Genomic DNA, 10435 nt, shown 5'->3' on the forward strand with positions numbered 1-10435 from the left:
GAGGAAAAAGGCTATCACTATCCACCCTATCTAAACCTCTAATCATCTTGTATGTTTCAATAAGATCCCCTCTTAGCCGCCGCCTTTCCAGCGAAAACAATCCCAAATCCCTCAGCCTCTCCTCATAGGATCTCCCCTCCATACCAGGCAACATCCTGGTAAACCTCCTCTGCACCCTCTCCAAAGCCTCCACATCCTTCCTGTAATGTGGGGACCAGAACTGCACACAGTACTCCAAGTGCGGCCGCACCAGAGTTGTGTACAGTTGCAACATAACGCTACGACTCCTAAATTCAATCCCCCTACCAATAAACGCCAAGACACCATATGCCTTCTTAACAACCTTATCTACTTGATTCCCAACTTTCAGGGATCTATGCACACATACACCTAGATCCCTCTGCTCCTCCACACTATTCAAAGTCCTCCCGTTAGCCCTATACTCAACACATCTGTTATTCCTACCAAAGTGAATTACCTCACACTTCTCCGCATTAAACTCCATCCGCCACCTCTCGGCCCAACTTTGCAACCTGTCTAAGTCTTCCTGCAAACTACGACACCCTTCCTCATAACCAGGGAACTATCATCGATTGCTGTAAAAACCCATCTGGTTCACTGATGTCCTTTAGGGAAAGAAATCTGCCGTCCTTACCTGGTCTGGTCTACATGTGATTCCAGACCCACAGCAATGTGGTTAACTCTTAACTGCTCTCTGAAACAGCCTAGCAAGTCACTAAGTTCAAGGGCAATTAGGGATGGGTAACACGCTGGCCCTGCAAGCGACGCCCACACCCCAAGAAAGAATAAAGAAAAACATTTTTTTCCGATGATGCCTTTGACAAGTTTCACTTCTGGCTCACCCTTTCCATTTGACTGGGAATGGCGTGGACATGATGTGTCGTGCCAAATTTTCCAATCATTATGAACTGCCTCAATTCTTCATTTGTGACCTGAGGGACACTATCACTCACCACTATGCCAGGAATGCTATAATGATGGAAGTGTGCTTTCAGGCATTCTATGATCCCATTGGTGGTTGTTAATGTCAGCTTGTCTAATAAATCAGGAATATAAAACTAATCTTAGAATGGTGACCAGGAAACTACCATCCATTGTTGTAAAAACCCATCTGGATCGCTAATTACCTTTAGGGAAGGAAATTTGCCGTCCTTACCTGGTCTGTTGTCTGAATAATGGTCAAAGGTGATGAGGTAATCAGTTCCAAAGAGAATGAAGGGATCTGTTCCAAGCTTCATCCATGATTTGGGATGTCTTGAGTCAACAGCAGTTCTTTAGCCTGCTTAGTTTGGTATTCATTACTAGCACTGTACTGGCTGATATAATCCTTAATCTCACTGCTCATGTTTGATCCATAAAACACTACTCTTGCCTTCCTTAGACTAGATTCAATTCCTTGCTGACTTGCATGGATACACTTCAGTATCTCTTTTCTCTTCCTTTGGGATGATGACTCCAGTACATTTGTACAAGATGCCACCTCATAGAATCATAGAATCCCTACAGTGCAGAAGGAGGTCATTCAACCCATCGAGTCTGCACCAACCACAATCCCACCCAGACCCTATCCCCATAACCCCATGCATTTACACTGCTAACCTCCCTGACACTAAGGGGCAATTTAGCATGGCCAATCCACCTAACCCGCACATCATTGATCTGTGGGAGGAAACAGGAGCACCCAGAGGAAACCCACGCAGAGACAGGGAAAACCTGCAAACTCAACACAGTCAGTGACCTGAGGCCAGAATCGAACCCAGGTCCCTGACGCTGTGAGGCAGCAGTGCTAACCACTGTGCCATCACATCATCTTTGAATAGCAATAGGAATGTTATCCTGGTTTGGCCATTCTTTCATCACTACTTCCTGCAGCACTTGGAGAGTTTGTTGCGTAGCTTGCTTGATCTGGGCAAGACATTTGTCTGTCAGATTCAATGGGTGGGATTTTCCGGCCCACACTTGCCCCGAAACCGGAAAATCCTGCCTGGGGTCAATGAACTTTTCCATGGTCTGCCCTTCTCCCTCTATGATTACCGTAGCGGGCGGAACAGGAAAATTCATCCCTATGTCTCTGCTGGGTTGATGGCTACTAAAGCTTCGCACTGCAGGGCGACCTCGTCATTAACACTGTGGTACCTCAGCACTGGCATTGTCAACACAAGCTTAATGTGAGTGAAAGCTGCCACACTACCAGAAGGATGTGGAGGCTTTGGAGAGAGTACAGAAAAGGTTTACCAGGATGTTGCCTGGTATTAGCTATGAGGAGAGATTGAATAAACTGGGATTGTTCTCCCTGGAAAGATGGAGGCTGAGGGGGGTGACCTGATAGAAGTTGATAAAATTATGAGGGGTATAGATAGGGTGAAGAGTTGGAAGCTTTTTCCCAGGGCAGAAATGACAATTACAAGGGGGCACAAGTTCAAGGTAGGGGGGGAAGGTTCAGTGGAAATGTGTGGGTAACGTTTTTTACACAGAGGGTGTGGGGGCCTGGAAAGCACTGCCAAGTGAGGTGGTTGAGGCAGACACATTAGCGACATTTAAGACTTTTCTAGATAGACACATGAACAGGCGGGGAATAGAGGGATACAGGCGGTTTGGTCTAGATAGGACAACGTGATCGGCGCAGGCTTGGAGGGCTGAAGGGCCTGTTCCTGTGCTGCACTGTTCTTTGTTGTTCTTGTTGTGTGCCCTAACACCATTGAACATCCTTTGCAGTGAGCTTGAGGAGATGTTCACACCCTGATGACAAATTGGGTAAGAACTTTGCTAGGTAGTTCACAAATCCAACAGATCATTGAACTGCCTCCACACCTGTTGGTTGCAGTTCCTGGGGACCTGAAATGAAGAAAGGTAAAGGGTTGTGATGAGGGTATGAGGAGAGAGTAAGAGATGCTTATTTACACCATTAGCAGCTTTTAAGACAGAAGGGATTATATGGTTAGGGGGAAGGGAAAGAGAGGAGGGGGATCAGGTATGTAGACAACCTCATCTTCAATTCCTCCAGCCCTGCCATAGCCACTTCCTCAGTGATATACGGGTGCATTTATCCCCTTGCTGTTCTTTTCCTGCTTTCTCCTGTTGTGCACCTCCTCCTGCAAGGAAGAGGAAAGTGTTATAGTGATGTGGTGAACCATCGTTGGTTACCACTGTGGGGTTGTTCTAATGTTGTTGTTGGGCTAGGGTGTTTACACTGTGGGACTAATACACCTGTGGTTGTTACTGTTGTGGCACATCCCAGTCGGGCCCCGCCTCCTGGGAGAGGTATAAGACCCTCTGCTCGGGCGGGACCCCTCCAGTCTGGAATGGTGTACTCGTGTTCAAATAGTTCCATTGTCAGACAATAAAAGCCTTCAGTTACCGAAGCCTTGTGTCTTGTGCTCGATTGACGTGCATCAAGTGAGCATGCTGCAAGATGTTTGAGTGAAGTGCCTGTCATGGTTGAAAAGCTGCCAGTGTGTCTGAGCTCTGATTTATGAATGTGAGGCTTGCTATAGTGCTAATCGTGTGAATGAGGTAAAGCATAAAGGGATGAGACATGAGTGAGTAACGCTCTATAAAGACAGCCTGCATCTCTGAAAAGAGATCGAAAGAATTGTACTGAAGAAGACCAAAGGGCGGCATGGTGGCACAGTGGTTAGCACTGCTGCCTCACATCGCCAGGGACCTGGGTTCAATTCCAGCCTCAAATGACTGTGTGGGGATTGTACATTCTCCCCATGTCTGCGTGGATTTCCTCTGAGAGCAGCACATTGTATCTGAGTTGTTAGGAGACCGGTGATGGGGAGTAATGCATTGAGCAGTGATGAGGCTGGCGGTCTAGCTGGTAGAATGTTCCATTTGAGAACTGAAATCTCTGACCCTGACAACTTGTGTCAGATTGCTAAACCGCTTCCTTCAATGCATCCTTGTTCTTGCAACGACACTGCTGGCATTGACCTCTGCCACTATTCCCACTATCTCCCCGAGCATCTTCCCGGAAAACATACCACCTTTGTGCAGAAATAGGATATATCGCCTTCTTTACAACTCTTCCTCCAAGACCTCCAGTGCAGTGTCTGAGAATCTCAGTGCATGTTTTTGCATATTCAGAATGTCACAGCGCAGATTCACTTTCCAAAGTACCCAATTTTTTGGGAGTGTGCATGGGATTTAAGTGCGTGGCTCCTTTAAATTTTTTGCATGGCTACTTTAAAAGGTGGCCCTCTTGTGCCTGATGTCTGTTGAGCTTGCAGAGATAATTGTTGCTCCCATCACTCGCACCACACTCAGAGGAAACCCACACAGACACAGGGAGAATGTGCAAACTCCACACAGACAGTCACCCGAGGCTGGAATTGAACCCGGGTTCCTGGCACTGTGAGGCAGCTGTGCTAACCACTGTGCCACCATGCCAGTGGGTTTCTTCTGTATGTTCAATTCTTTTGATCTCTTCTCAGAGATGCAGGCTGTCTTTACAGAGCGTTACTCACTCATGACATTGGCTGCACACATCAGAAGGGGACCCAGTGAAGAGCGTGGGTAGTGCTGGCTACATACAGCAATCATTTAAAACTGCAAGCAGCATTAATTTAACAAAAAGCAATAAAAGGCTACAGATAATTAATGTAACATGATCCCCACGCCTGTTTTTGGGAGATGTCCAATTAAACCCCCTTGAACTTTGCAGTTGAACACTGGGGCATGCTTCATTTTCTAATCCAGTCATAATAAACACCAAATTGTTACATCTCATTCACTTTTCTTTACTGCAATAATTGAATGCATAGAACACAGAACAAAACCTTGTAAATTTTGCCTTGTTCCTTTTTTTAAAAAATCAGCAGGTAACAAAGGCTGAAGAATTGAACATACAGAAAAAGCCAAAAGATTCCCAGTGGGCTGTGGAACATCAAGTGGGAGAAACTCTTTGTGTCAGTTTGTTAATAATAGTTTCTGTGATCAGGTGGCAATCCTTCTCCAGCTGGTTCAGAGTATTTCGTACAGTCTTGTTAATTGTTATCTGAAGTTAAAGATCATTTCTTAGGAGGCAAGTAAATCTTTGAATGGTGAGTCTGAACAGCCTGGGTTGGAATCTAGTGCAGGCTGGTGGGATTAGTCTCATTTCTCTGGCAGCTTTGACAGTCTGGGCTAACCTTGGCCCAGTTACACATTCACAGCCACAATTCAGCTCAATCCTCGGGTAATCTCACTCAGAGTGGAAACAGGGACAGTGAGAGAACAGAAGCTGCTCCTCAGAGAATTAAAGGAGCTATTTTTTAAAAAAGGCTTTGAGTGATGACGCAGAGGCGTAAACACAAGCAGTTATTGAAAATGATCAGCCATAACTTCCACACGTAGAGGGAAAAATGAAGAAACAGAAAGCTACAGTCTTAAATTACTCCCACTGTACATTTTCCAACAAATCATTTGTAACAAGATGAAGGTAAGTAGCATAGAATCCTTTAACATATCACCATTAAATACCTGATACTATCTGGGTTTATTGGGAGGATGGGGACAGTGAGAGATATGCTTTATATATATATTAATTTTAAGATGCACTATAATTTACTGACAAATGTAAATGTTTCTGAGGCTGAATAGTCTGTGTGTGACAGAAACTCAGCTCTTCTCATCATCATTGCTCCTTCTTTTCTGCCTTCTGGATGGAATGAAGATGTAATGGCCAGTGCTGTCTTCCACAGCAATAACCCTCTCACTGATGTTCAGTTTGGGTTCTGCCAGGGTCACTTGGTTCCATTGCCTTGGTCCAAATATGGGCAAATAAGCTGAGCACAAGAAGTAGGCTGGGATTAACTACCCTCGATATCAAGGAAGCATCTGACCAAGTTTGGCATCAAGGAGACCCAGCAAATTCAATGGGAATCAGGGGGAAAACCTTCGAGTCATTGAGTCAGCACAAAAGAAGGTGGTTGCATTGGCCCAACTGCCTTCAGTTAATTCACTGGTGACCTTCCCTCCATTAGACATTCCCTGATAATTGCACATTGTTCAGCACCATTCACAAATGCTCAGGGACTGAAGCAATCCATGTCCCATGTGCAGCAAGACCTGGACAGCATTCAGGCTCGGGCTGATAAGTGGCAAGTAACATTCACACAAATGTCAGGTAATAACTATTGGCAACAAAAGGGAAATTAACCATTTCCCCTTGACATTTAATGGCATTACCACCGCTGAATCGCCCCCCGATAATATCCTGGGGGGGGCGGGGGGGTTACAATTGAGTGGAAACTGAACTGGAGCAGCCATATTAACACCGTGGCTACCAGGGCAGCTCAGGGGCCGGGGGCAGAATTTACCAATTTTTTTTTGTCTAAGTGTCAACTCGAGGGGGAAAAGTAGAGGGTAGCCCGCCATCTATACTGCCAACTTGTACCACTGTATGATGTCACACTGGCAGGGCATGCTCCAAATGTGCCCGCCCCATCAATAACTTTGGCTTTTAAAAGATCAGGGTGTGGTTTATAAAGGGCACCCTTTGTAAGGCGCCCTTTTGGGCGATGTAAAGAAAATGGAATGGAACCCTACCCAACCAAGGAACTCCCTGCACCTCCCCCATTGGAGTATTTTGCCCCCTCACCCACCCAGAACTCGAACTAGGGGGCATAGCCTCAAAATAAGGGGGGGCAGATTTAGGGCTGAGTTGAGGAGGAACTTCCTCACCCAAAGGGTTGTGAATCTGTGGAATTCCCTGCCCGGTGACACAGTTGCGGCTACCTCATTGAATGTTTTTAAGGCAAGGATAGATACATTTTTGAACAGTAAAGGAATTAAGGGTTATGGTGAGTGGGCGGGTAAGTGGAGCTGAGTCCACAAAAAGATCAGCCATGATCTTATTGAATGGCGGAGCAGGCTCGAGGGGCCAGATGGCCTACTCCGGCTCCTAGTTCTTTTATGCCTCCGGCGGATTCTTCTCGCCGGGTGCAAGTCGTGGGGGGGCCTGCCGTGATGCCGGTGTGAGTGGACAATTTAACGGAGGGGGGGAACTTTTGGGCGCAAAGACCGGATAATTATACTGAAATAAATGCAGGTGGGAATTCAGATTTTTAAATTCTGGATTCCTGCATTGACGGGATGCGCCGAGGGCGGACGGAACAATCAAACATAAAAGTCATTTTGGGATTCCTGCTCAATTCTCCAACCCTCCGCCATTTCTTAAAATATGAGCGGAACCCCCCCCCCCCCCCCGCCCCCGCCCTGCTCCCCCCTCTACCCCCATGGAATTTTGTGCCAAGTAACTGACCCGCAGGCTCCTAAAACCTGCCCATCATCTGAACAACACAAGTCAGCAGTTGATGGAATGCTCTCCACTTACCTGGATGAGTGCAGGGCTCCAACAACACTCAAGAAGCTCAACACTATCCAGGACAAAGGAGCCCACTCCAATACCACCCCACCTCAAACATTCACTCCCTCCACCATCCCTCCACAGTATCAACAGTTAGCATGATTAGCTGAAATAAATAAGTCCAAGATATATTGAAAACAGCAAGTCATACTAAAATAGGTAGAAAGCATTTTATTTATTTTAATAGGTCTATGTTGATTATTTGCTAATTTAAGGCAAACACTGCTGTTCCCCTTTAAGAACCCTGTAGTGTAGAATGAACACATTGACGCAAAGGAGCTGGCTAGGATTTGAAATTGGATCCAGTGTGAAGGATCAAAAATAGAACTTTGGGCAAAGTTATGTGTGAACCTAATGATTGCAAACTTCTCTGTTTTTAAAAAATATAAATGTTATGATGGTACAGAAACTCTATAGGTGGCACAGTGACACAGTGGTTAGCACTGCTGCCTCACAGTGCCAGGGACCCGGGTTCAATTCCGGCCTCGGGTCACTGTCTGTGTGGAGTTTGTACATTCTCCCCCGTGTCTGCGTGGATTTCCGCCGGGTGCTCCGGTTTCCTCCGCAGTCCAAAGACGTAGGTGGATTGGCCAAGCTAAATTAACCCTAGTGTCAGGGGGATTAGTAGGGTAAAGATGTGGGGTTACGGGAATAGGGCCTGGGTGGGATTGTTGTCAGTGCAGACTCGATGGGCCAAATGGCCTCCTTCTGCACTGTAGGGATTATATGGTTATCCAATCACCTTCCATAACTTCAATAGCAGGACACCAGGACTCACCACCATCCAAGGTAGCTGTTTTCCAACCATTTCTAAGGATTTCTGTCAGTCTCCTGCCCATGCTTTTGGGCCGATCTATTCTTCTTGCTTTGTAAATTGAAGGGTGTTGAGTGCTGTGGTATGTCATGGGATAGCAACAAAGTTAATCCTACACCAGATCATTAAACAGGCTCCCAGACTGGGTGTGACACAGCTTAAATTCTCCTTACCTTTTATTTTATTCATTCATGGGACATGGGTGTCATTGGCTGGCCAGAATTTATTGCCCATCCCTAGTTACCCTTGGAGGGCAGTTGAGAGTCAACCACATTGCTGTGCCTCTGGAGTCACATGCAGGCCAGACCAGGTAAGGATGGCAGATTTCCATCCCTGAAGGATATTAGTGAATCAGATGGGTTTTTCCGACAATCGACTTTGCTTTCACAGTTAACAGTAGATTCTTAATTCCAGATATTTTCATTAAATTAAAATTCCACCATCTGCGGTGACAGGATTTGAACAGAGGTTCCCAGCTCATTAGCTGAGTTTCTAGATTCATAGTCTAGCAATAATACCACTAGGCCGTCACATTTGCCTAGCTTATTGTGTCAGTGCATTCATTCGGTGTGTGGGGTTCTTAAAGAGGACTATCTGCATTTGCCATAAATTGACAACCAGTCAGTGCAGACATATTTAAAACACGATGGTTTTAATCTATTTTAGTATTACTTGCTTTTTTCAATGCATCTCAGGCTTACTTAGCTCAGCTATTTATAAAGCACTTGCTTTTAACTTTAACCAAAATCCAAGGAGTTATGCCAAACCTACATAAAACACCTCTTCAGCCCTGGCAGCAGCACTCTGATCAATTCTGAATGCCAAACTTTAAAGAGTGAAACGGCTTTGGGGAGGGTACAGAAGAGACTGACTAGAATGGTTCCAGGGATGAGGGATTACAGTTGCGGAGATGGATCAGAGAAGCTGGGGTTGTTTTCATTTGAACAGAAAAGGGTAAGAGTAAATTTGATAGAGATAAACTAGGGTAAATGCATGGGATTATGGGGATAGAACCTGGGTGGGATTGTGGTCGGTGCAGACTCAATGGGCCGAATGGCCTCCTTCTGCGCTGTAGGGATTCTATGAGATGTTTAAATTCATGAAGGGCTTAGATGAGAATAAATAAAGCGAATCTGTTTCCAACTGGTGAAAAGTTGATACCCTAATGATGAAGATTTAAGGTGATTGGCAAAAGAACAAAAGACCACATGAGGAAAAATGTTTTTATGCAACGAGTGGTTAGGATTTGGAATGCACTGCCTGATAGGGTGGTGGCTGTAGATCCAATAACAGTCTTCAGAAGGGAGTCAAATAAATATGTGAAGTTGCTGAGAGGTGTGGAAAGAGAAGGGGACTAACTTGGAAAGAGCCGACACAGACTTGATGGGCCGATGACCTCCTTCTGTGCTCTGAAGGCTTGGGAACACCACGCTTGCATGCTCCCCTCCACCATCCTGACTTGCAGCCTGTTACTCCTTTGGCTGCGTCAAAATCCTGGAACCTCCTCTCGGGGTTCGAGAAGGCGGCTCATCACCATTTCTCAAGGGCTGTCAGGGCAATAAATGTTGGCCTGGTCGGTGATGCCCACGTCCCATGAATGAGTGAGAACACGATTCTCTGACAATGACATTAGAGAGCTTGGTGGGGCAGTACACAGGGAGCTGAGAGTCTGGTTAAAAGGAAATGTATATTCCCCAGCACTTGGTGACAGCAAAGATTCCGAGGGAGAATAAGTTGATTTTAAAAAAATGCACACTGCAGCTTTAAATCTCAACTGGCTTTACACTGCAGTTTCTTTCATCAGCGGTTTTTGAGGTGACATGATTAACAACCTGCCAACCTTGTGCTGCCATCACTACAAGGGGGTAGGAGATATAGTTAGGCTACCAAAGAGTTATTGCCCATGCAACAGAAGTGTCCGAGAGATCGAAGCAGATATTAAATCCAGGCTGCAAGGTGTCACCACAGAAAGATGAATTGGTGGAGAAGCAGACTGAATTGAAGCCAGTTACCTGACAGATTTATGTGGGCTGCCCGCAGTCTCTGTCTCATTCAGCAGATTAGAGTTGGTAGCCACACTGCGGCAAAGCGAGATAGTGTCGGAATTTTTAAAGAGGCAATCTTAATACCATGACCCACTTCTACAGAAAGACTTGTATCAGAAGGTAGCTCTCTTACTAAATGACTGTCATCATTAGGGGTCCCTTACAATGCGAATCCCAAGAACCCGCTCTTAAACAAGGAGTTTC

At 45.8% G+C, this 10435-nt stretch overlaps 1 long non-coding RNA gene across 1 annotated transcript; it reads right to left on the reverse strand.

The window, feature by feature from the left end:
* Nucleotides 1–2321: 2321 nt before the first annotated feature.
* On the reverse strand, nucleotides 2322–7428 carry LOC144503135 (uncharacterized). The gene is made up of 3 exons (XR_013499417.1): nucleotides 7340–7428; nucleotides 3006–3113; nucleotides 2322–2856 (listed from the first exon to the last, which is right to left on the reverse strand). It is a non-coding gene; the product is annotated as an uncharacterized LOC144503135 (long non-coding RNA).
* Nucleotides 7429–10435: the final 3007 nt, after the last annotated feature.

This window comes from Mustelus asterias, chromosome 13, assembly GCF_964213995.1.
Source record: "Mustelus asterias chromosome 13, sMusAst1.hap1.1, whole genome shotgun sequence".
Taxonomy (NCBI): domain Eukaryota; kingdom Metazoa; phylum Chordata; class Chondrichthyes; order Carcharhiniformes; family Triakidae; genus Mustelus; species Mustelus asterias.